This window comes from Choloepus didactylus, chromosome 2 (assembly GCF_015220235.1).
Source record: "Choloepus didactylus isolate mChoDid1 chromosome 2, mChoDid1.pri, whole genome shotgun sequence".
Taxonomy (NCBI): domain Eukaryota; kingdom Metazoa; phylum Chordata; class Mammalia; order Pilosa; family Megalonychidae; genus Choloepus; species Choloepus didactylus.
The window spans coordinates 71591960-71618886 of record NC_051308.1 but is presented as its reverse complement, the minus strand read 5'-3'; the positions used below and the strand labels follow the sequence as shown (position 1 = coordinate 71618886).

At 34.6% G+C, this 26927-nt stretch overlaps 1 protein-coding gene and 2 pseudogenes across 5 annotated transcripts in view; 1 reads left to right on the top strand and 2 right to left on the bottom strand.

The window, feature by feature from the left end:
• BRINP3 (BMP/retinoic acid inducible neural specific 3) overlaps positions 1-26927 on the bottom strand; it is a 518616-nt gene that overhangs the window by 419796 nt on the left and 71893 nt on the right. The gene's annotated exons all lie outside the window — the stretch shown is intronic.
• On the bottom strand, positions 10228-10970 carry LOC119527647 (annotated as a pseudogene).
• LOC119527596 overlaps positions 16713-26927 on the top strand; it is a 41943-nt pseudogene continuing 31728 nt past the window's right edge.

The window sequence follows — 26927 nt, the reverse complement described above, 5'->3', positions numbered from 1 at the left end:
CATAGTTGAAAAAATGGATTCAAACAAAGGAAGGGAACTGCCAGATACAATATCCTGAAATAAAGCAAAAATATGCAATAATATTGTTTTACTCTTAACTTTAATCTTTCTGGGTTCTGATGGTGGATTTGGGGATTTCATTTGCAGTCATTCTTTTAACATACTAGATATGCTGCAGTAGTTGTATAAAAAGGACAGATAAGCAATAAAACTAATCTGAATATTCAGGTAATAAAATAAGATTAGTCAGCCAGATCAATGCATCATTTTTTGATTTTTGTCATGTTACTTACAGTGATACTGCTTGCTCAGTATCACTTAGTATAACAATCCACAAATACCTTATAATTTGTAGTGTTGAGGCAGCTTGATTTTGCCGATTTCTTCATTTGTATATTTATGCTTGATTTCCAAGTTATTGTCTATTTTAGAGAGACCAAAGAATATTTTCAGACTAACTAGATTAGAATTTGACCAGGATTTTGTGACATATAAACTGTTAAGGACTGTGAAATTGATAGTTCTTAACAGTAAGTACAGTTGTGGAATTAAAAACACAGCTACAGGATATTTTCTTAATCTCAGCTCTCTCTAATACTTTGTGCTAGCAGGACTGAAATGCAAGTGCTCCACTGACCACTTTCTTTCATCTTACTGAAAATTCAGCAAAGAATAAAATGATTTCACAGTAATTATCTATCCATCATCTTCCTTACTAGGCTATGGACCATGTTTTATAAGCTTAACACAAATCACATTATGCTATTTCTCCTAAGCCTGTATTTTCATACCACTACAAGACTCAGAACAATCTGGATAAGTCTCATCAAAGATCAGATTTCAATCTCAAGTGATAAAAAATAAGTGTTTTAGTTTGGCTTTTCCCTTACTTATTTTTCATGAACTTGATATATTTTTTAGCTGAATTGGGATACACGTTGTCCTGCTGTGACATAGGTCCAGTTAATTTAAAATAAGCAAGCATCCTCTATGCCCAAAATAGAGATTTAACTTCATGTAACAGGGTTCCCTCCAAAAAGCTATTACTGCTGTTGTCTGATTTCTTCTAGAAAAAAACTCTAACAAAGCTAATATAATTGACTTTGACACATGTGTTCTAGAGTGCAAATGAAAATTACTGAACAGCTTGATCTAGTAATTACTTTATATACCAGTTGTAAGTTAATTCACTTTACAGCATGAAAAGGGGAGGGAGAGCAGAGCAATACCAAAAGTTTCAAATGAACATTATTGAGGTTCTTGGCCAAGTTAGATGCCAGATTACCATCAGTCTTAAAATATTCCAGTCTAAGTTATAAGCCATGTTACCTGATCAGAATCTCTTTGACTATATGAAAACAAATTTTGTAGCAGCAGCAAAGTAACCTATTTAGGAAAAAAATTATACCCGGCCTGAATTCTGTCAGGCAACTCTGGAGCCCACATCCACAATATTTGAATCTCTATATAGTCAATAAATTATATGTGCATTCCAAGTTATCTCCAGAGACTTTAAATTTGAAGCTACTGCTCTTATCCAGGTCTTGGTTAAACAGCAACATAAACCCTAATTTGTATAAAGTTTGGTAGCTGCAAAAGGACCATATTAACTTCACTAATTTAACTTCTTAAAATAATGAGTAATATTTTAATGTTATGCCTTTGATTTTTATTCAGAAAAAATATTGGACATAATAAAATGAAAAAAAAAACATTTGATTAATGTAACAAATTTCTCTTAGAATTTGTTAATAGAAAAATACAGTGATCTCATTGAATACCTGATGTCACTTTATTAGATGATAATTTATGACTTTGGCTGAGAGGAATTTCCAAACAAAATTAAATATATAAATACTAAATATATTAAATCTTGACATATTTGCATACTCCTCATTCATATACCTAGGTTTTTGATTTGTTATTTGTTATAAATAAAATTGTTTTCTTTTAAGCAAACTGTATATAAATTATTTGAAAAATAGTTGTCCATGTGATCTTCGACAAAGCACTAAACATTTTGTTGTTGTTATTGTTTCAGTTTCTTAACCTAGAAAATAACAAGGTTGATACAGATTCTTCAAATGGCCACTTTTGGCTTTAAAAATCTCTGGAAGTTCTGAAGATATTAGAAAATATCAGTATAACCGATGAATTCAAAGAACATGGGCTCAGTGAACTTGAGTTACTTTTGCTTTTTCTTCTTTTTGTTGTTGTTGTTTTTCCTTTTAAAGAGCAATACAACTTAAACTCTTTTACTCTCACCCATCAGGCTTCTCAACTCAGGGCGATTTTGTCCTCCCAGTGATATTTGGCAATGTCTGGAGACATTTTTGCTGTCACAACAATATCAAACAGTATGTTTAAGCTATCAGTCGCCAAGTGTTAACCCTATAAGGTAGAGTAGCATAATTTTCACCACTGTAGGAGGCCTGAAGAAATCATTTTCAATAAACCAGTGATAGGGGGACAGGGGGGAAGGTTTGCCCTCAGGGACATTTAGCAGTGTTGGGAGAAATTTTGGGTGGTAACAATTTGGGAGCAAGGAAGAGTATTGCTACCGGCATCTAGTAGGTAGAGACCGGGACCCTGCTAACCATCTCACAGTGCACAGGACAACCAAAGAATTATCTGGCCCAAAATATCTATAGTGCTGGGGTTGAGAAACCCTGTACTAGTTGGAAAAAAAAACTTCCTGTCTTTAGACTTCTCCATTTTTTTTTGTCTACTCCCTTTTAAGAGAAATATAAATATCTATAGATTAAATACCATTCTATGAACATAACTTTAGAGTAATGCAAAAAACTCATTCTTTTGAATTTCTAGATCCTTATCTCCTTTAAATTTACAGTCTAATATTTTAGCTCCTTTTTTCTTGATTTGGTAGTTAAAGATAGTTTGCATATATCACACATTTAAAATCCCTGGAATAATTTTTTTTTGAAAGTGAAATTGGTAATCTGTTTTCCAGACTGATAATTCTTGGGAAGAAGCAGTTTCAATTAATTTCCCTTTAACTAAGGATTTTATAAAAGAAATTGAAGTGACTGACTCACTTTGGGAAAATAGAAACTTAGAATTACACTGAATATCATTCATACAACTATTTATTAAGCACTTGTTGCATGCTAGAATCATATGAAGGAGCAGACTATGTGAAGAACTGAGGGGAAAGAGGACGATGCTTCTATAAAGACCTAAGAAAGAATAAATTGGACACGTTCAAGAAAAAAAAAAAGAGCCCATTGTGGGTAGAGAGTAATGAATGAGAGATAGAAGATGAAGTGAGTGAGTAGGCTGGAACAAAATACCATAAGCAATGGTGGGCCATAGTGACAGCGCTCTCTCTTGCTCACTCTGTCTCTCTCTCTTTCTCTTTTTTCCTTTCATTCATTCCTTCCTCCCTCCATTCTTCCCTCTTTTCATTCCTTCCTTTCTTCCTCCTATCCATCTATCCATCTATACTTCATTCTTTCTTTCAGATTTTTATGACTGTTGAGGAGAGAATAAATTGAAGAAATCTATTGAAAAATGATGGTCTAAATTATCATTTAGCATTTTAGTATTGTTGGAGATGGAAAAAAAAGTTTATGCCCTGGATATAGCATAAGATTTAAATCCATAAGACTTGCTAGTGGATCAGATATGAGGGACAAAGGAAAGTATAGCCCCAAGAATGCAGTCCTGAACAGCTGGATAAATGGTATTGTCAACCACTAAGATGTGGAGATCAAAGGACAGGCTTTTTTTGGGGGGGAAAGGAGACCAAGCATTCTGCTTTGAACATGTCAAATTTCCAGAAATCTATTATACATATAAAGTGAGATATAAAAAAATAACTTGGAATCAGGGAGTTTGAGGCTGGGATATAAATTTGTATATCATCAGCATATAGAAGCAAAAAGGTAGTATTTAATTTGGATGGAATTACCTATAGAGATTACAGGGATATTAAAGAGAAGATGAAAGAGGGCAGAGCTGTGGAATATTCTAAGGTTAGCTTGGTCAGGAGGAGAAAAAGGAATCAGAAAAGGAGATTGAGAAGAAACAGTGAGTGAATTAGAAGGAAATCCAGTGGATTATGCTGTCCTGAGAGACAAGTGAAGTAATGTTTCAAGAAGGGTCTGTTGACAGAATCTAATGTTGCTGAAGGTAAAGTAAGGAGAGGACAGTGTATCAACCACTGGCTATAGCAAGATAAGTTTCTGATCACTTTAACAAGAATTAATTCAGTGAAGTGGTTGGGGCAAAAGTCTGGAGGGATTGGAAGAAAAGGAACTATTTGGGAAATATGGTCTATTAAACAAGTGTCTGTTTTTTCTCCTTACAGAAATCTTGTTAAAATGGCAGTAAGAATTTTAAAAAGTTATAAATTCACAAGGTGGAAGACTACAAACAGAGGGTAGAAGAATAGCAGACTAGATATTTAAATGAATTTTGGAATTTGGAAAGCTGATGGATTGAAACCCAGTTTAAAGAAGTGGGAGGAAGCTAAAACCCAAGTGCTTAAATGGATATATGTAGGAGAAACAAAGCAATTTGCTCACAGATCACCAGATGCTGTGAGAAATGGAGCTGGAAAAGGGTAGATTGTTGACAGTCTGTTTATAGAGCAGTCAGACCTCAGAACCCTTCTTTCCCCTCCCACAATCCCAGGCTACTATCCTATCACCATCACCACCACTATGCTTCCCCACATTTACTTCATCCAGAAAATCTGGGATTGATTCTCTGATAAATTGCACTGGCAAGGTTCCTAACTTTGGAATTCAATGAAAAAGCAACAAACAGAGAAGACAGAGTAATAAATGCAAAAGAGTCTCCTTCTACCTCATCCTGCCCTTTCCCAGGATTAATGAGAACTGGGGAATGTATTGAGGGGTCTTGTTCCACTTCTGGATGATTTCTGAGAGTTTTAAACCTTTCCCCTTCTTCTTTCACTTGGGCCTCATATCTGGGCAACTGATAGAAAATCTAGGTACTCTCTCTTTGGGACCCAGCAGGAGATTCAAACCAGGCAAGCCCCTGCTCAGATGCAAGAACTTTTACCCAGTTCCCATCCCCTGCCCACAGTAAAAACTCAGACCAGTCTCCTTTCCTTGCTCTCTCTCAAGCCATTTCAGAGACCTCAATTACGTAAGTAATAAAGCCTTTCATACTCTCTTTGGAGTGTGTGGAGTTATCAGCACCTACAAAGGAATCAGAATTTGGGATGGGTATCCCTCTGCCTTTACAGACGACCTTAACAGGAAAGGACTGAATGATAGAACACCTAAATATGAGACATCTTAACTGACACAAGAAAATATAGGCTATTATTTCTATAATCTTATAGTAAAGGAAATAAAAAAATTGTGTACTGTAAATAAAAAAGTGATAGACATTGAGTGACAAACTAGGAAAATATATTTATGACATATGTAACAAAAAGAGGATTAATATCCCTAATATTACACAAGTGGTCTTACAAATGAGTAAAAAGAGGTTGAACAACTCCATAGTAAAATGGGTAAAAACATATCTAGATAATTTACAAAGGAAGGAACATACATATTAAACTATACTAATATTAAAAACCATTAAATTAAATATTTTTCTCTATTATATTGAAAAAGTTTAAAAAGATTAATTCTACCTGTAGCTAAATGTCCTGTAACAACCTTTTTGAAGAACTTTTTGCCAGTGTGTTTTGACATTTTCAACATTTGAATCATTTTATAAGCCAATTCAATTTCTGGGAAGCTAGTCTACAGATATAAATGAATCTATGCAAAAAGAAAGATATATGTGGATGCTTGTGTGTTTTTTATATTAATTTAAAAATTAAAATGATTTAAATGCTTATCTGAGGTGGCTGATAGAATAAGTCATCATATTTACATATAAAATTCATGCAACTACTTAAAACAATGACGTCAACTATAGCAGGCTGAATAATGATATAGCAGGCTAAACAATGATATCAAGTCCTAATCCCTGGAACCTTTAAAAAAAAAATCTTAAAAGAAAAATGACAACAACAACAAACATGTCCTTGCAAGTGCAATTACCTTAAAGATCTTTGCATGGGAAGATTATCCTTGATTATCCTGATAGGCCTTAAGTGCAACCACAAGTGTACTTATAAGAGAGAGGTGGGGGAGATTACACAGAAAGAAGAAAAAAAGGCAAAGTGACCACAGATGCAGGGAGTGATGTAGCCATAAACCAAGGAATGACAGCTGCCACCAGAAGCAAGGAACAGATTCCCCTTGACACCTTAATGTTGGCCTAGAAATACTGATATCTGACTTCAGGCCTCCAGAATTGTGAGAAAATAAATGTCTGTTGTTTTAAGCCATGAAATTTGTAGTAAATTGTTATAATAGCCACAGGAAACTAATACAGCACCTATATTCATTGATAAGAAAAAATACCCGTGTTATATTGTTAATTGAGAAAGTCAGTTTACATATAACACATTTCAAAACTGAATTTTTAAAGTGGAATGTGTCCACTTTAAAAAAAATCAGAAACTTATAAAATGACAATATATTATGTTTATGATCAGAAAAAATTGTCATTGTTAAACAAATAAAATGTTTAATAGTTTGTTTCCCTACACTGAAAAATACCTCTGTATCTAAGCAACTAAAGCTAAAGTGTCTTAGTCAAAGTTTTCTATACCTGAGTATACTAAGCCCAATCAAGTGGCATGCCTGCTCTAGGGCAATTTTCTCATTTACATAATAATTAATGCTTTGAGAATGAATGGATTTCAGTACTTTTCCAATGTGTCAGATAGGAATATATTTGACTGCTACTAACAGAGCTACATTGGTATTTTATAGGTTTATTTTCTCTCATGTTAAATTAAGTTGCAGATAGGATATCTAGGGCTAGTGTATCAGCTATAGAAGTCACTAGTGATACAGATATCTCGTGTCTTTTTATTCTGTCATTCTTAGTGCATGGTTTCCTTCCCAGGTTTATTCAATGATCATAAGGTAGCTGCTGGACCAACATTTTAGGAGAACGAAAGGGATAAAGTGGGGAATGCTCCTAGATGAGTGTTCTTTTTTAGAAGCCATAACAACCATTATCCACTTATAATTCATTGGCCACCACTGACTGCATTAAGGCAGGGAAATACAGTATTATATTTTACTGCAATTTACATTGTTATAAATGCAAAGGGAGAATGGATATGGGGTTGACAACTGGCAGTCTCTTCCTTACCTGTATAACTAATAACTGCATATGGTGTGCAGAAGCCATCAAATCATGCTCCAAGTGGAATCATTGTCATGATACCCTCCAGAGGGAGAAAAACTAGATGGTAAGATGTTCTGCCTTGAGTCAAAATACAGATTATTTCTATTGCTCTTTTTGGTCAAATAGAGACTCTAAATAAATTCATCTCCTATTTTAATATGTGATTGGTTCAATAAGTTTTAAGTTTGTTTAACTCACATGGGTAAACTGGGGAGGATTCGATCTATATCTAAATTCTTTATCTAGCTCAAAAAATTCATCTTGACTTTGTGATAAAGGGAAATCTGCCTTCAAGAATCTATATAGCCCCCTCCAACGTTCTTTCATTATCATCTGGCTGAATGGCAACTCTCTAACATAGTATCTGCTGAAATGCATGTTTGTTGAATGAATAAATATGCTTGGTGAAGCACCCATCTACATTAATTACTACTGATCAGAAAATGAATTCAAAGTATAGTCCTTTAAGTAAGTGTCCTGATGATGGAGAGTAGCATGATAAAGCAAGGCTAAACTTTGTGTGACTGAATTCTACAAATTTCCAAGTCAGCGAATTATAAATTATATAAATTGAAGCTAATACGTAATTAACTTCAATTCACATGAATCGTGAAAAAAACAAAACAAAAAACACAAACACAAAAACACATGAACACACATACAAACCATACATAACAGTAAATAATTACAGTAGAGACATTTTTGAACTAAACATAATCACTACTTTTAAAGCTATGGGATTATTCAAAATACTGAGTAGAATATTAATGAGAATATAAATACATTTCAGTATCAAAAAAGGTCTTCAAACAATGTCCCTTTTATATGCATCATCTGTTTATTATACATGTTTCATTTTATTATGACTCAGGCTTATTCAATATGTTCCTAAAGTTTAACCCAATATTGGGCTCCTGTGAATGCCTTTCATATTGACTTTTTTTAAAATGCAATTTTATTGATATATATTCATATACCATACAATCATTTAAAGTGTATGATCAATTGTTCACAGTACCATCACATAGTTGTGCATTCATCACCACAAACAATTTTTTGAACAGTTTCATTACTCCAAAACATAAAAAAAGAAGAAAAATAAAAATAAGAAGAAAAATAAAAATAAAAGTAAAAAAGAACATTCAAAACATCTCATTCTCCCTCCCCCCATTATTCATTTAGTTTTTGTCCCCCTTTTTTCTACTCATTTGTCCATACACTGGATAAAGGGAATATGAGCCACAAGGTTTTCACAATCACAGTCACACTGCATAAGCTACATTTTATATGATCGTCTTCAAGATTCAAGGATACAGGATTGCAGTTGAACAGTTTCAGGTATTTCCATCTAGTTTATTCTAGTACACTAAATACTAAAAAGGAATATCTATATAATGCATAAGAATAACCTCCAGAATGACCTGTCAACTCCATTTGGAATCTCTCAGCCACTGAAACTTTATTTTGTTTCATTCCTCTTCCCCCTTTTGGTCAAGAAGGGTTTCTCAATACCATAGAGGCCAGGTCCAGACTCATCTCTAGGAGTCAGGCCCCACTTTTCCAGGGAGATTTATACCCCTGGGAGTCATGTACCACATAGTGGGGAGGGCAGTGAGTTTACCTGCTGAGTGGGCTTAGAGAGAGACAGGACACATCTGAGCAACAAAAGAGGTTCTCTTGGGGTGACATTTAGGCATCATTACAAGTAGGCTTAGCCTCTCCTTTGCAGTAACAAGCTTCATAAGGGCAAGTCCCAAGATTGAGGACTGGGCCTACTACAATGGTATTCCCCAATGCTTTTGAAAATATCAGAAATTCCCCAGGCAGGGAAGTTTAATGTTTACATATTTTTTTCCCCAGGCCCTCAAGATGGCTTTGCAAATACTTTTATTCTCTAACCAGATTATTCTGGGATGTATGGGGGTTTCATACTACCCTGTACATACCAACCAGATCTTGCCCCGTATTCAAGGTTCCATGTAATTATGGTGTTTGAATAAACAGACCATACAAGTTAAATTATATAGCGTGCTACAGAAAGTAGAGATTTTATACCAAATAAACATATTTTCCTTTGATCGCACACAGAATTTGAGGTTTTAAAACACAGACAATATCATCCTTTTCTCTTTACTCTGGTTTACCTTAGTTCTAATTGGTCCATTTAATTCATATCTCTAATTAAAGTCTGATCTATTTTTCAGCTTCTTTAACATTTCCTGTATGGGTTAATGCTGACATTCATAGCTGCTGAACTCTGGCGCTGAGTCTCAGGTGTCACACAGATACCTGAAGTTCTGGGACCAACCAGGTTATACACAAAGAGCTCAGCATCTCAGAATTTAGAGATAACCATTACAACTCATGAATTGTTGTGACTGCTGTAAGAGCTTACAATCTGGGAACCTTTACCATAAGCCTTCCCCCTTATTACCTATGCTCTCAGATTCAATTCTCAGAGTTGGCACATTATAATTAGTCCACACTAGTGAAGTGTTATAAAGTTTACGTTTTCAATTCTGGCTTATTTCACTCAACGTACTGTCCTCAAGTTCCATTCACCTAGGTGCATACCTTACAACTTCATTTCTTCTTGCTGCCACTTGGTATTCCATTGTATGTATACACTACAGTTCACCATTCCATTTATCAGTCGATGTATCCTTAGGCCACCTGAATATGGTTGCCATAAACACCAGTGTGCAATGTTCACTTATGTCCCTGCTCTCAGTTCTTCCAAATATATATCCACTGATAGGGTTGCAGGACCATATGGCAACCCCATAGTTAGCTTCCTGTGGAACCACCACACTGACCTCCAGCTGGATTGAGGCATTCTACTTTCCTACCAACAGGGAATAGGTACATCACTCTCTCCACATTTTCTCCAGGACCTGTATCCCTCTGCTTATTATTATTATTATTTTTAGTGTCTGATCTTATCTATTTGTTACTCTTAGAAAATCTTATTTTTTACTGGACTGACTTAGAGGTAGAAGCTCTCAGTGAGGACAGCCTCTTTCTCTTGGCAATCTGTTCCTGGCATTTTTCTTTGGCCTCCTTCCTTCTCTTGGCCAAAAGTTTGGCATATTCTGCATCTTCTTCCTTATTTTTCATAGTACGCTGTTTTTTTAATGCAATATGGTGACGTTTATGCTGCAGAACACATGGAGTGACAAGATGCTGAATCTTGGGTGCTTTGGTCCTGCATTTCTTACCTTCTTTGTTCAGGGGCTTTCTCACAACATACTGGTGGACATCATCTTCTTTAGAGAGATTGAAAAGTTTGCAGATTCTGCTAGCTCTTTTGGGCCCCAGGCAACAAGGCACAGTAGTTATCAGTCAGTCCAGGGATATCCATCTCTCCTTTTTTTTGCAATAACCAGGTTGAGAACACTCAGATTGGCATCCACAATGCAACCCCGAACAGATTTGCACTTTCTTTCTCCAGTTCTCCTTGGTCTATAACAGGAATGCTCCTTACTCAATAGGAGGTGGTCACGACCATGGCTCAAGACACCCTGTTTCATGGGGAAACCTTGTTTGTCATTTCCACCACTGATTCGGACAATGTAACCCTTCCACTCTTCACCCAGAGCATCAGCAGCAACTTCTGTGGCCACTTGCTTCTCATAAAATGTACGAAGTCTGCATTCATCATCCACTTCAATGAGCTTCTGGCAGCCAGTGGCTGGGAAGGAGATGTTCAGTTTCATGCTGAGGCAGCCGACCACCTCCAAGGTGCCATGAAAAAGAGCCCTCTGCTTATTTTTTAACAGTTTTATTTACACACCATAGAATCCACCCTAAGGAAACAGTGATTCCCAGTATAATCACATAATTTTGCATTCATCACCACAATCTATATAAGGGCATTTCCATCTCTTCCCCAAAGAATGAGGAAAAGGAGAAAAAAATGAAGAATAAAAATACAAAAGATATTGTATATATGTTAAAGTTCACCATAAAAAATATTTCTGCTAAAAAAAATACAAAAGGTAGAAGAAAAATAAAAATAAAGTAAATGTAAAAGTCAGACATCACCACTAACAAGAATCCCTTATCACTCCTTTATATTTTCCTCTTATAGATATTTAGCTTTGGTATACTGCCTTTGTTACAATTAATGGAAGTATCTTTCAGTGTTGTCATTAACTATAGACTCTAGTTTGCATTGATTGTATTTTTCCCCTATACCATCCAATTTTCTATACCTTGTAATGTTGACATTAATTTGCTTTCCCTCATTTAAAACATTCTTATATTTGTACATTTAATCACCATCATTGACCACTCTAGGTATTGCTAAGTTATACAATCCTAGTCTTTATCTTCTATCTTTCCTTCTGGTGTCATACATGCCCTTAGCCTTCTTCTTTCAACCATACTCACACTCATCTTTGTTCAGAGTACTTACAATATTGTGCTACCATCACACAATATTGTGCTATCCATTTCTGGATCTATACAATCAATCCTGTTGAACTTTCTGTACTCCTTCAGCATCAAATGCCCCATCTCTAACCTCTTTCTGTCTCCTGATAACCTGGGTTCTCAACTTTCAACTTTCACTCATCATTGTTAAACCATATTAGTGAGACCATACCATATCCATCCTTTTTTTTCTCACTATTTTCCCTCAACATGTCTACTGTCTACCATTTTGACTTTTAGATTTTATATGTTATATCTTACTTTATTTTTATTTTTCCCCTTTCTCTCTCTTTTTACCCTTATTGATAGTCTTCATTTCTACACTCTTCTCCAAACCTCTCTCTCCTGTCTTTTCCTATCTGCCTGTAGTGCTCCCTTTAGTATTGGTTATAGAGCTGGTATCTTGTTTACAAACTCTCTCATTGTCTGTTTGTCTGAAAATATTTTAAACTTCCCCTCATTTTTGAAGAACATTGCCAGATATAGAATTCTTGGTTGGCCGTTTTTCTCTTTCAGTATCTTAAATATATCATACCATTGCCTTCGCACCTCCACAGTTATTACCGAGAAATCCACATATAGTCTTATTGAGCTTCCTCTGAATGTGATCAATTGCCTTTCTCTTGCTGCGTTCAGAATTCTCTCTGTCTTTGACATTTGATAATCTGATTTTTAAGTTTCTTTCAGTTGGTCTACTTGCATTTATTCTGTTTGGAGTATGCTGCACTTCATGGATCTGTAATCTTATGTCTTTCATAAAGGATAGGAAATTTTCAGTGATTATTTCCTCTACTATTATTTCTGATCCTTTTCCCTTTTCTTCTGCTTCTGGAACATTCATGGCATGTATATTCATGTGCTTCACGTTCTCATTCAGTTCATTGAGAACCTGCTCATATTTTTCCATTCTTTTCACTAGCTGTTCTTTTGTGTGTAGGATTTCAGATGTTCTGTCCTCCAGTTCAGGAATAATTTCTTCTGCCTTTTCAAATCTCCTTTGTATGTCTCCATTGGGTTTTTCATCTCTTCTATTGTGCCTTTCTTTCCCATAAGTTCTGCTGGTTGATTTTTCAAACTTTCGAGTTCTTCCTTATGTTTGCCCCATGACTTCTTTATATCCTTCATCTCTTTTGCCATATCTCCTCTCAACTCATTGATTTGATTTTTGAATTCATTTAGATTTGTTTGATTAATAATTAGTTGTTCCAATTCCTGTATCTCAGTTGAAGTTATATATAGTTTATTATATGTGTATAATATATACATATTACAACATACAATATAAAACTTGATTAAGTAATTATCAGCTCAATACACAAACCCATTAGGTTGTCTCAGGAACCATGATCCTCTTCAAAGATTTATTTCATTTATTTTTTTAGCTTATAGTTCCTCCACAGCCATATTAGCTAAATATTCATAAATACATAAAGCTAAGACATAGTTATTAGCTAAATTGCAGATGTGCACAAATTGCTTTCTCCCTATTTTTAAGTTGCCTGGTTTGCAACCTGTTGTCTGATTACTAAACATCTGCTAAATGCTAAAACTGCTTATATGCCCGTTGCCTCCCCTTAACAAGGAACTTTGGTTTATTTCAGTTAATAATTGCTGGACATAAATTGTACCTGGCACATTGTACATGCTGAAGATATAAAGTTTTTAAATAAATTTCAAAATCAGAAATAGGGCCTAACCACTGTAATCATCTAAAACACTTCTGTAGTGGAGTAGGTGTTCATATATGTTCATGGAAACCTATATCTTATGTGAATTTAGAATCCTCTGATGGGAATTTGATATTGGTAACAGTGATGCAACCATTCTTCAGCACTAAATGTACTCAAGTCACTGTGAAGTACCTTACATTCACTATCCCATTTAAGCTAAAACATGTTGTTGTTATTATTATTTTTCTTATTGTCATTCAACAATAAGGAAACTGAAACTTAGAGAGCTTAAGTTCTTTTTGTCTAAGATTTTGCAGCAATTGATGGTCTTACTCCAGAAATTTAGCCACAGTATCTTTAGCCACAGTGATAGCTTATACTTGTGATTGTGAAACTCCTCATTAAATAGAGACAGCTTGTAGGATTTTTTTCCAGATCAAAACCATTCTGGTTTATATTTTTCTCTAGATCCATAATTTTACCTAAACCAGAGGAAAGTATATGTAAGAGATAAAACACAAGGTTTATATGACACACTTAATCCACAAACTAAAATTAGTTTCATGATACTCCCCATTTTTCCCATTGCTAAGAAACTGACAGTTCAGAATTGCATAAAAGCCTTAACTTCATGTGGAGAACAACAACAACACAGTTGAAATATAGTGAAAATCTTTTAAAATGGAATCAGAGATTAAAGCAAATAACTCATTTCAGAGGTGATTTTTAAAATATTAGAGAACACCTATTTATTATCTTTTAAAAAAGAAATTTTCCCATAAAATTAAGCTCTAAAACAAAATTATAACATTGGCTTCATTCCCCTTGAAACAAATCAAGTGCAGAAATACACATTTTGCACATTTGTACCACTCGTAGAGTATATTGAGGGCTTTGACAGAACTCTTGTTGTGCTCTAAGTATATTTGATCAGCATCACATACCTGTTGCCAATTAACATTTCTTTAATAAACCTATTCAGGAACATGGAGATATTTAAATATTAGTGCTACTCATTACTGAGATGATACATTTGCTGTTCTTGTAATACTTTCCAGGGAGTCATTTGTTAAAAATTTAAATATGACTTAGTTATTTTGATATTTTATATAAATATATTTGGCTTTTCCCATGGCATTAGCTTTTTATGCTACCTGACGGGCTTTTTCTATAAGGTTGAAACAGGAAGATTTGAGTAGCAAGCAAGGCAAACATATGGAATAGTCACAAGAGATAATTTCTTCTTATTATAAAGATAAAGATTATCTCAATATTAAATAAGACACCATATTGTCCTAGAAAGAATATGGCATAATTGATGATATGGAGATGAAAGGAGGGGGAGAAATATTGAGAGTGTTTGCTATTTTTATAACAACTCACAAAAATAATAATCTCTTTTTAGAAAGCAATACTATTACTATTATTCAACTTGGTTCTGTCCCATTGAAAGACAGCCAGATAACATAAATCATGTAAAAATAGAAATATTTCCTCTATGAGTTTAGAGAATTAATTATTAGCTGTGGAAGATCTGGAATAAAACAGAATTGCAATAAATCCCTATTCTGAGTGACTAGTTCTTAGGTTAAATATACTTAATTCCTGTAAGAGTTCAGCGTAGTGACTCCCCACATTAGTTCTCACTATTCTTGACCTCTCAATGCCTTCAACATCATTGACCTCACCCTATTTAACACTCTCTGTGTTACAGTTTTCTCCCTACTTCCTATCCAGAAAATTGCTCATTACTCTTCCCTATTATTTCCATTACAATCACCTAATAGAGACACTCATCACCTTGTGTGTGGTCTATAAATTGGTTCCCTCAAGGTAGCACCGTTCAGTGCCTCCTTGACTTTCAATCCTCCCCAGACATTGCACAGTCATAAAATATCACATTAGCTATAGCACACTCTTCATAGTATTTAATCCCATCCCTCCATTCTCACTCCTTATGGTTCCAAATAATATGCAAGCTTTGGCAACAATACATTTAGAAACATTAAATATGTGTACTTTTTCTCAATTAGATTGAATATTTCTAGTTGAATAGGAACTACAATAAACTACTCTTGTTGATGAGATTTTAAAAGTGTAAAATTACACACCTTAGAAATAAGAGTTATTTATCAGAAACAATCTCAAAATAAAACATTGCTAATGAAGAAAAAAGGAGAAGTACATTTCAAAGGGTTTTATCATGCTCTTACAACTATTTTCATTCTTTTTTTAAAAATTAAAAATATCAGGCACCATCACATTGAATTTGTGACCCAATATAACTTCCATACATTTTCCTATTCTCTTTGTTTAAAACTCTCCTTTCTTTCTCTTATATTTTTGCAATTTGCTGTTCTTTGTTAAGTGAATTTTTATTTTCTCTCACTGCACATATATCTAAAACCATCCTAAACATTCCAGTCTGCTCTTCGTGATAAGAGAAACTCAGAATTGAACAACACTAGCCAATTTCACAATGTTGAAAAATAATCCTTTAAGGCAAAATTCTAAAAGTAAATATATCTACTTTTATGTAAAAATTCTGTGAAAGAGAAAAACAAAATAGCAAAGAAAATGAGCTTCAGTTTTGGTTACAGAATCCTATGTATATCTTAATCAGGAACTGTTTTGAGAGGGGTCTGTGTCGGAAAGAATTTGGTGTTACTGAGAGAATTCTGATCTTTGTTCCTGTTTCTGGAATGTAACCTATGTCATACCAGAGAGGAGCATCTTCCTTTAGGGAAATGGCTAGCCATAGCCAATAGTCTTAGAGTAGGTGCTGGTCATGCCAGAAAAACCAACTATGTGATTTAGGGTGGTGGCTTTGAGTTGCCCAGTATCAGTGGACCTAGAGACTGACTTTAACCACATGGACAATGAATCAAACAAGCATATCTATGTGATGATACCCAAATAAAAACTCTGGACAAAGAATCATGAGGGAACTTCCATGTTTGGCAATACTCCCTGCATATTGTCACAACACTGTCAGGAGGGTAATATGTCCTGACTTCATGGGAGAGTACAATTGAAACTTTTGTGTTTAGAACCCTGCCAGACTCTGCCCTATGACTTTTTTTCCTTCAGCAATTTTTTGTATCCTTTCTCTGTGCTACACCCTACCATGAATATGATAAGTAGTGAATTATCAAACCTTAGGATGTTTTTTTGGAATCTACTGAACTTGAAGTTGGTGTCAGAAGTGAGAATGGTCTTGTGTGGACTCTTCCCTTAACTGTGTGGTTGGGCCCTAACTCTTTTCATTTTGGGCCAGAAGTCTTGGGCAGACATGGAAATTGGAGAACTGTATCCTCAAATTTCTGCAGTTTAGCTAAGTCTGGGTAGGGTAATATGAAGTGTGGAAGACCACACTCTGTTAACGCACAGGTAAGCTGGATAGATACTGTCAAGAGGAGCCAAAATCCAGTGTAAGCACCTGTGAGGGTCTCATCTGTCTTTCACCTGCCCATTTAGATTTGTGCTGCTTGAACTTGTAGGCCTCACAGCTGGTGCCAGCCAGCTTACTTACGGCATTCCACATCCCGTGGCTTTGAAACCCAGCTTTGATTAAAAAAATATAGTGCCCTTGATACATGAATATATTACAATGAGTCCAAAGTGATGCATGATGGATCCTTATTAAAAGGTTACCTCTGAGACTTTATTTTTTCTAAGGAAAATTAAATTATCTGAATTCTGTTGCCATACAAATCATTCTTTCTAAAGTATTTGTGTTTTTACAATTAAATACCCATTAAGGAGAATTAGTTTTTCTATATCTCTCATGTACCTTTTTTCTTAAGTCAGTTTTATTGATATATTCACATATCATACAGTCATCTGTGGTGTACAATCAACTGTTCACAATACCATCATATAGCTGTGCATTCATCAACCCAATCTATTTTTGAACATTTTCCTTATACCACAAAAAGTAAAAATAATAAAAAATAAAAGTAAAAAAGAACACCCAATTTATCCACCTCTACCACCCTATTTTTCATTTAGTTATTGTCCCGATTTTTCTACTCATCTATCCATTATGTTCCTTTTTATAAACCAGAGGCTTTTTAGCTTGTTTATGAGAAAATCAAATCTAAAAATCAATATTCATCCTTTAGTTAAACTTAAAATATTAAGAAACTCTAATTACATGGATTCCTTTATGATAAAATGGGAAAAAAAATAAATAATATGCAAGCTTTGACAACAATATATTTAAAAACATTAAAATTAATCTTAGCACTCTGAATCAACTTTCAAAAAGTAAAATCATTCATTGCCAGCCCAGCAATTTCTGACTGAATAAATGGATTTAATAATAACAGAAAATCCAGTACTGTTTTTGGGATACATTGTTCCACAGAGACAATGATAAAAAAAACTGATATGAATTTTAAGTTTACAGCATTGGTCATTTTGATAATTTAAAAATCAGTTCAGTAATATTTATAACTGACTTTGAAAATGAGCAACACAAGTACTTATCCCATGAGTGTGTTCCATCTAAATTTAGTTCTAAAAATATTTGATTACAATTAATGCATATTTGACATAAAACTATATCCATAAGTAATTTATACAAAATTGTGAAATCTGATGGCAACATTGATAACAATACTTATCTCTCTCAAACCATCCCCTACTTTTTCATGTATTTTCTCTATAAAGTTCCTAGGTTTTAAAGGTTTTACACACACACACACATACACTTACATATACATCTATGTATATGCATATATAATATATATGCACATATGTATACACACCTGCATGCATTAATTTATATATATATGTGTGTATTTTATGTCCCTCAAAAACTAATAAGAGAGCAAAGGTCACACAAAACAGAAAGATTATGCAAAAATATTAGTGTATAGGCTAATGCTAACATAAGAAAAATCCCCACTTAGAAAAACATATTTCCAGGTCAATATGCAACTGTCATTTGCAAGCATTCTGTCTTTTGGAATTATTTGGTTCCCTTGAGAGGTTATATAAATATCAGCTGTGTTGGTACAGTATGTTTGCAAGCAAACCAAATTTGGGGACCAAAGTAGATTTTTATAATGAATCTATAAATGAATCTTAAATAAGATTCAATAAGCAAACAGATGGTTTTACATGCAGTCATGTCTTAACAGACTGAAGCTATTCAAGAAAGAGCATGTTTAGTGTCTTGAAGCAATGATGGACACTCACACAGCTGCTCTAAAAATTCTCCAGTTTATTGAGGCAACATTGTCAATCCTTTGGCCACAATTATGTCCCCAATTGTCCCAATTTGTCACACTTACTAAACAGCCTCTGTGTTACCATCCCTTATTCTTGTGAGCAGGTGTACAAGATGTGTGTGCAAAAAGTTGGAGGTTGTCGGAGCTTGGAATGATATAATAACTGATTGCCTGCAGGGAAAAAGGTAAGATTTGGTTCAGGAAGCAAGTTCAGTTTGATCAGACTTCCCAATCTCACTTTCAGAGCAGGCTTAAATCCAGTCATTAACAATCCTTCAGTTTGTAATACTGGGTTAAGCAAACTGATCAATGTTTTCATCTCTAATCATTTATTTCACATTTTATACATATGGTCACAGTCTCAGCACTAGACAATTTCTAATTAAAGTATGAATTGCCCAGATAACTTCAGTATAGTATTAGATTTTGACAAATTTCTGTTTAGAAAAATGGAAACTTAAATCCAACTGTAGAAAAGTTCTTCAAACTATCACTCCTGGTAGAAATCTTATCATTATTTAAAAGTGAACACCACATATCATGTCGCTTATCCAAGTAACATCTATTTCATTCAAATGTCCCACAAAGAGAATTAAGATTTTATAGATTGCTGAATCTGAACAAGGATGTTAGCAAAAGATGATGTTTCCAGTGGGATTTCAGCCAGTCCACCATCTAAAGTTTCTTTTTCATTTACCAGAAAGAGGTCAGAACAAGCTTGTTCGGTGAAGCCTCTTGAGTGCAGAAGTGTTAGTTTTCTGCCCTTATGACTTCAGCAAATATAATAGCTGCATAGTTCTCACTTACCCTGAAAAGTATGACAAAATATAATCTGGGTACTAGCTATTCTACTGGCAACTATACAAACTTTTAATCCTTGTAATCAGAAAGCAAATTGTTCATTTTGCAATCCAATAAATTGCTAATCACAAGATTATTCATATGCATTCTCAACAATTGTTGCCCTATGTCTTATATCGAGGACTAGCTGTAGTTGAAAAGTTAGAGTAATGAGTAGCTTATTGATAAAAGCATACGAGAAGGTATTTAAACAAGTGTTTTATTTTTATTTTTATTTTTTAATTTATTGTTATTTGCAGTGGTATAAAGTGCAACCAGGCTATAAGAGGTATGACACTGGTTTTTAGTTGATTCATTAGTCCTTCTATGACTAATGAACTGTTAAAGATGTAATTTTTTTTTTAAAAAAAAGGATGAAAATTAATCTATTTTACTTCATATAAGCATATGAAGAAATTTATTGTATATAAGAACTGTCACACCAAAGATCTCATGACCAGGATTAATCATAGTTAACAACAGACAGTTGATGAAAAGTAATTGATTCTCCATGCTATGAATTTCATCACCATTTCTTGGAATGAGTTGCATATGTGAGCATATAAACAAATATTTTGTTTGGTCTGTATTCCACAAAATATAAAGAAGGGCATGTCCTAATTAGTGAGATTTGATGAGACCTGAAATTGCTATGCCCATCTTTTGCAATCTTTTTTAAACTTTATCCCCAAATTCCTAATACTCTCAAGCTGATCCCCACATAAAACTTTCCACATACCCCTAATTATTTACATAGCTTGTACTGCACCCCTTGATATTTCCTTAAATAGTGCTGCCTATCAAAACTATGCAATATTTTCATGATTTTTAAAGTGTGGGTTCAGTAATTTTTTTCATTTCATTTCCAAAATGCTTCTTAGAAATGACTAGGATTTTAATGTTTATTTGATGTTGTTCATATAAAAATACTGAAGCCACACAGTTTAGGAAACCATCTATAATGCTGCAATTAAGTGAAGAGATTTGTGAGCAGACTCATGCCATTTAGAAGGAGGATAAGGCATTGTGGGGAGTGAAGCTCAACTGGACACAAAAGATGGGCTATTTGAGAAACACGCTTTGAAAAGGAGTATGAGACAAAATTATGCAGGCAATTGAAGGTAACATTGTATTTTACTTTTAATAGACTGTTATGTCTTAAAAAAAAATGATGTTTAGGAAGTCCATTATGGGACTACTATGAAGAATAGATTTGGAGGTATGTTATCAACGTTCTTCTTTCTTTTAAGATTTCACATTCTTAATGGGGACTTTTCTGGCCATCCACCTAACATTGCAAACTCTGCCTCCAACATTCAAATATATATACACCTTACGTGCTTTCCCTGATGTATCTTTCTCCATAGTACTCACCACCACTCAAAATAATATGTTACACCTATTTATTTGTTTTCTATATACATCCCTCAAGTAGAATGCAGGTTCAATAAAGGAAGGCATTTTAGTTTTTGTTCTTTTTGCACCATTGTAATTCTAGAAACCAGAATTTCCTCTAGCACATTAAATAGTTATAAATGAATTAGCGATTAATTTAAGAAAGAAATGCTCCAAATGCAATAGTATAAAAGAATTTTTAATAACTGTTGGAAATATGATCTAAAGAAATGTATGATATACATATTTAATTCCTTGGGGGATTTAAAAACCTTTGAGTAGCATGTGTGCATATAGGTAGATGTCCTTAAAAACTGTCATACTGAAATAAAACTGAAGTCTGAGAAGGTAGATATGAATTTTTAATAATTATAAATGATAAAATAAAATTTGGTCTTTACATTGTTTTATATTCCTCCTAATTAGTAGTAATACATTCTAACACTATTGAAAAGTACAAAACTATTAAGAGACAGAAATATAATCCTGCCTTATTCCACAGATAAAATGAGCCACTCAGTAATTTTGTGCATGGGACTATCTATTCAAGACTTCAAAAATAATTTGGAAAATATAGTTGGAGTCCAATTGTATTAAAAATGTGATATTATGGTTACTTTCTCCTTCATATTGTATCATAAGCATTTTGAAGGTTATTAAAACAGCTCAGCATTGCTATTTATTAATATTTTTATATCATTCACAAATATTGTGGTTTTTAATGTTAACCACTTCAAACTTTTCAAAGTTTCTTAAGATTATTCATTCAGTTTATATTCCTAAAAATATTTTCTGAACTTTTACTAGGTATCAGACACAGTGCTAGGTTTATAAAAATATGCAAAATTGACAAGGAACTGCACATTCAGGGCTTGTTATCTTATGAAAAAGAGCATATAATGAACATTACACAAAAAATAGATTATGATTATTACTATAAAAGGCAGAGATAGAGGCAAAAGATTATTACCGGGGGATGATATTAAATGGCCACTGTAAATATTTATTTATATCATTATGGTGAAGAGAGAGGTTTCCAATATACATAGTTACATATTATAGCTATCCATAAAATTGTACCTGTTTTATTACTTGCCATTTAAAAACTTAAGGATAAAGTATGGATATGTGGTTATGTGGATCATTGGTGCTTTAAGACCACAAGTAATATGTGTTAAAATATTATGACATGTCCTGTTAAAATCATGGGAATTTATGGTAAGAATCATGAGAATATTTTTTAAACATGAGCATTACAAAAAATAAATTTTCTGCCTCAACAAAAATGTTCATAATGTATTATTTTGTTTTCATTTTATATGCATCTATTGCTTGTCAAAAGTAATACGTTAGAGAATTTACATACAATTTCTAAATAATAATATGAAAATTCTAAGACTTTTATTTTTTCAAAATGCCCACATCTTTGATATGTCTTAAACTACGTCATCTCAAAACAGCTTTTTTTTTTTTTAAGTCACCGAATACATATCATTACTGCATTTAGGGAAAATATATGTTGTTTATGACAGCACTTACCTTAAATGTCATATGTTTTTATGTCTTTGTCTATGCAATTTAATAGCACATCAAGGTTTTGAATGCTAGTGTGTGTGAGGGTGTGAGTGTGTATACGAGTCACGGATTTGATGAACAAACATTTTGTGACCACATGCCTAAATTGTCTCTTCCATTTTTTTTTTATGTACAAAATGTTAAAGACTGTTTTTAGTTTTCAAGAGTGGAGAAAGAAACAAAGTAAACATTTATTTTTCTAATTTATTCAATGTTATCTTAATTATCAAGTTGGACACATATAAAGTACTTAAGAAAGTTAAACCTCTTAGCAGGCTAATAACAAATATTTTTAATTGTTTTTGATAATGTCTACTTTGGTGTGTTAATACTGCATGATTTATCCACAGAAGTAGAGAAAATTTAGTTCCCCAATAACCAAATAAGAATATAATTTTGACACAAAATAGATGTGCCTAATTTGCTTAAATTTAATAAAATGTGGAATTAAATTAGAAGGCAAAAATCATAGTCATTCAGGAAAAATAAAGGATCTCTTAAAGGACAGAACATTTAATTTTTATAAGTTGTTTCTAGAGGAAAGTAGAAAGCCAGGAACTGCATGGACTGGACACCGCAGAGCAATTTGACTTTGGGCATACTTCATACAACACTCATGAACACGTCAAACTGCTGAGATCAGCAAAATCTGTAAGTTTTTGCGGCCAGGGGACCTGCGCGCCTCCCTGCCAGGCTCAGTCCTGTGAGAGGAGGGGCCGTCAGCATTGGGAAGGAGAAGGGAGAACTGCAGTGGCAGCTCTTATCGGAAACCCATTCTACTGATCCAAACTCCAACCATAGATAGACTGAGACCAGACACCAGAGAATCTGAGAGCAGCCAGCCCAGCAGAGAGGAGACAGGCATAGCAAAAAACAGCAAGAAAAACTCCAAAATAAAAGTGGAGGATTTTTGGAGTTCTGGTGAACATAGAAAGGGGAAGGGCAGAGCTCAGGCCCTGAGGCTCATATGCAAATCCTGAAGCAAAACTGATCTCTCTGCCCCCTGGATCTTTCCTTAATGGCCCTAATTGCTCTGTCTCTTAGCATTTCAATAACCCATTAGATCTGCGAGGAGGGCTTATTTTTTTTAATCTTTTTTTTTTCTGTTTCTAAAACAATTACTCTAAGAAGCCCAATACAGAAAGCCTCAAAGACTTGCAATTTGGGCAGGTCAAGACAAGAGCAGAACTAAGAGAGCTCTGAGACAAAAGGCAATAATCCAGTGGCTGAGAAAATTCACTAAACACCACAACTTCCCAAGAAAAGGGGGGTGTCCGCTCACAGCCATCATCCTGGTGGACAGGAAACACTCCTGCCCATTGCCAGCCCCATAGCCCAGAGCTGCCCCAGACAACCCACTGTGACGGAAGTGCTTCAAATAACATGCACACACCACAAAACTGGGCATGGACAATAGCCCTCCCTGCACCCTCAGCTGGTTGTCCCAGACTTGGGAAGGTGGAGCAGTGTGAATTAACAAAGCTCCATTCAGCCATCATTTAAGCAGACTGGGAGCCTCCCTACACAGCCCAGCAGCCCAGAACCGCCCTGGGGGGACGGCATTCACCTGTGACATAGCACAGCCATCCCTCAACAGACGACCAGGAGGTGCACGGCCTAGAAGACGGACCCACTCGCAAGTCTCAGGAGCCATAAACCAATACCAAGGACTTGTGGGTCAGTGGCAGAGACAAACTGTGGCAGGACTGAACTGAAGGACTAGACTATTGCAGCAGCTTTAAAACTCCAGGAACACCAGGGAGATTTGATTGTTAGATCCAACCCCCTCCCTGACCGCCCAGACACACGCCCCATATACAGGGCAGGCAACACCAACTACACACGCAAGCTTGGTACACCAATTGGACCCCACAAGACTCACTCTCTGACTCACCACAAAGGCAAAGCAGGGGAGAACTGGCTTGTAGAGAACAGGCGGCTCATGATGCCACCTGCTGGTCAGTTAGAGAAAGTGTACTCCACGAAGCTGTAGATCTGATAAATTAGAGATAAGGACTTCAATTGGTCTACAAACCCTAAAAGAACCCTATCAAGTTCAGCAAATGCCAAGAGGCCAAGAACAACAGAAAATTATAAAGCATATGAAAAAACCAGATGATATGGATAACCCAAGCCCAAGCACCCAAATCAAAAGATCAGAAGAGACACAGTCCCTAGAGCAACTAATCAAAGAACTAAAAATGAACAATGAGACCATAGTACGGGATACAAAGGATATCAAGAAGACCCTAGAAGAGCATAAAGAAGACATTGCAAGACTAAATAAAAAAATAGATGATCTTATGGAAATTAAAGAAACTGTTGACCAAATTAAAAAGATTCTGGATACTCATAGTACAAGACGAGAGGAAGTTGAACAATGAATCAGTGACCTGGAAGATGACAGAATGGAAAATGAAAGCACAAAACAAAGAATGGGGGAAAAAATCAAAAAAATCAAAATGGACCTCAGGGATATGATAGATAATATAAAACATCCAAATATAAGACTCATTGGTGTTCCAGAAGGGGAAGAAAAGGGTAAAGTTCTAGAAAGAGTATTCAAAGAAATTGTTGGGGAAAACTTCCCAAATCTTCTAAACACCATAAATACACAAATCATAAATGCCCAGCAAACTCCAAATAGAATAAATCCAAATAAACCCACTCTGAGACATATTCTGACCACACTGTGAAACATGGAAGAGAGGGAGCAAGTTCTGAAAGCAGCAAGAGAAAAGCAATTCACCACTTACACAGGAAACAGCATAAGACAAAGTAGTGACTACTCAGCAGCCACCATGGAGGCAGGAGGCAGTGGCACAATATATTTAAATTTGTGAGTGAGAAAAATTTCCAACCAAGAATACTTTATCCAGAAAAGCTCTCCTTCAAATTTGAGGGAGAGCTTAAATTTTTCACAGACAAACAAATGCTGAGAGAATTTGCTAACAAAAGACCTGCCCTACTGGAGATACTAAAGGAGCCCTACAGACAGAGAAACAAAGAAAGGAGAGAGAGATGTGGAGAAAGGTTCAGTACTAAAAAGATTCAGTATGGGTACATTAAAGAATATTAATAGAGAGAGAGGAAAAATATATATGACAAACATAAACCAAAAGATAAGATGGCTGATTAAAAAAATGCCTTCACGGTTATAACGTTGAATGTAAATGGATTAAACTCCCCAATTAAAAGATACAGATTCACAGAATGGATTAAAAAAAAAGAACCATCAATATGTTGCATACAAGAGACTCATCTTAGACACAGGGACACAAAGAAATTGAAAGTGAAAGGATGGAAAAAAATATTTCATGCAAGCTACAGCTAAAAGAAAGCAGGTGTAGCAATATTAATCTCAGATAAAATGGACTTTAAATGCAGGGATGTTTTGAGAGACAAAGAAGGCCACTACATACTAATAAAAGGGGCAATTCAACAAGAAGAAATAACAATCATAAATGATTATGCACCCAATTAAGGTGCCACAAAATACATGAGAGAAACACTGGCAAAACTAAAGGAAGCAATTGATGTTTCCACAATAATTGTGGGAAACTTCAACACATCACTCTTTCCTATTGATAGATCAACCAGGCAGAAGACCAATAAGGAAATTGAAAACCTAATCAATCTGATAAATGAATTAGATTTAACAGACATATATAGAACATTACATCCCAAATCACCAGGATACACACACTTCTCTAGTCCTCACGGAACTTTCTCCAGAATAGATCATACGCTGGGACATAAAACAAGCCTCAATAAATTTAAAAAGATTGAAATTATTCAAAGCACATTCTCTGACCACAATGGAATACAATTAGAAGTCAATAACCATCAGAGACTTAGAAAAGTCACAAATACCTGGAGGTTAACACCACACTCCTAAACAATCAGTGGGTTAAAGAAGAAATAGCAAGAGAAATTGCTAAATATATAGAGACGAATGAAAATGAGAACACAACATACCAAAACCTATGGGATGCAGCAAAAGCAGTACTGAGGGGGAAATTTATAGCACTAAATGCATATATTAAAAAGGAAGAAAGAGCCAAAATCAAAGAACTAATGGATCAATTAAAGAAGCTAGAAAATGAACAGCAAACCAATCCTAAACTAAGTAGAAGAAAAGAAATAACAAGGATTAAAGCTGAAATAAATGACATAGAGAACAAAAAAACAATAGAGAGGATAAATATCACCAAAAGTTGGTTCTTTGAGAAGATCAACAAGATTGACAAGCTCTTAGCTAGAATGACAAAATCAAAAAGAGAAAAGACCCATATAAACAAAATAATGAATGAAAAAGGTGACATAACTGCAGATCCCAAAGAAATTTTAAAAATATCAAGAGGATACTATGAACAACTGTATGGCAACAAACTGGATAATGTAGAGGGAATGGACAATTTCCTGGAAACATATGAACAACCTAGACTGACCAGAGAAGAAATAGAAGACCTCAAGCAACCAATCACAAGCAAAGAGATCCAATCAGTCATCAAAAAGCTTC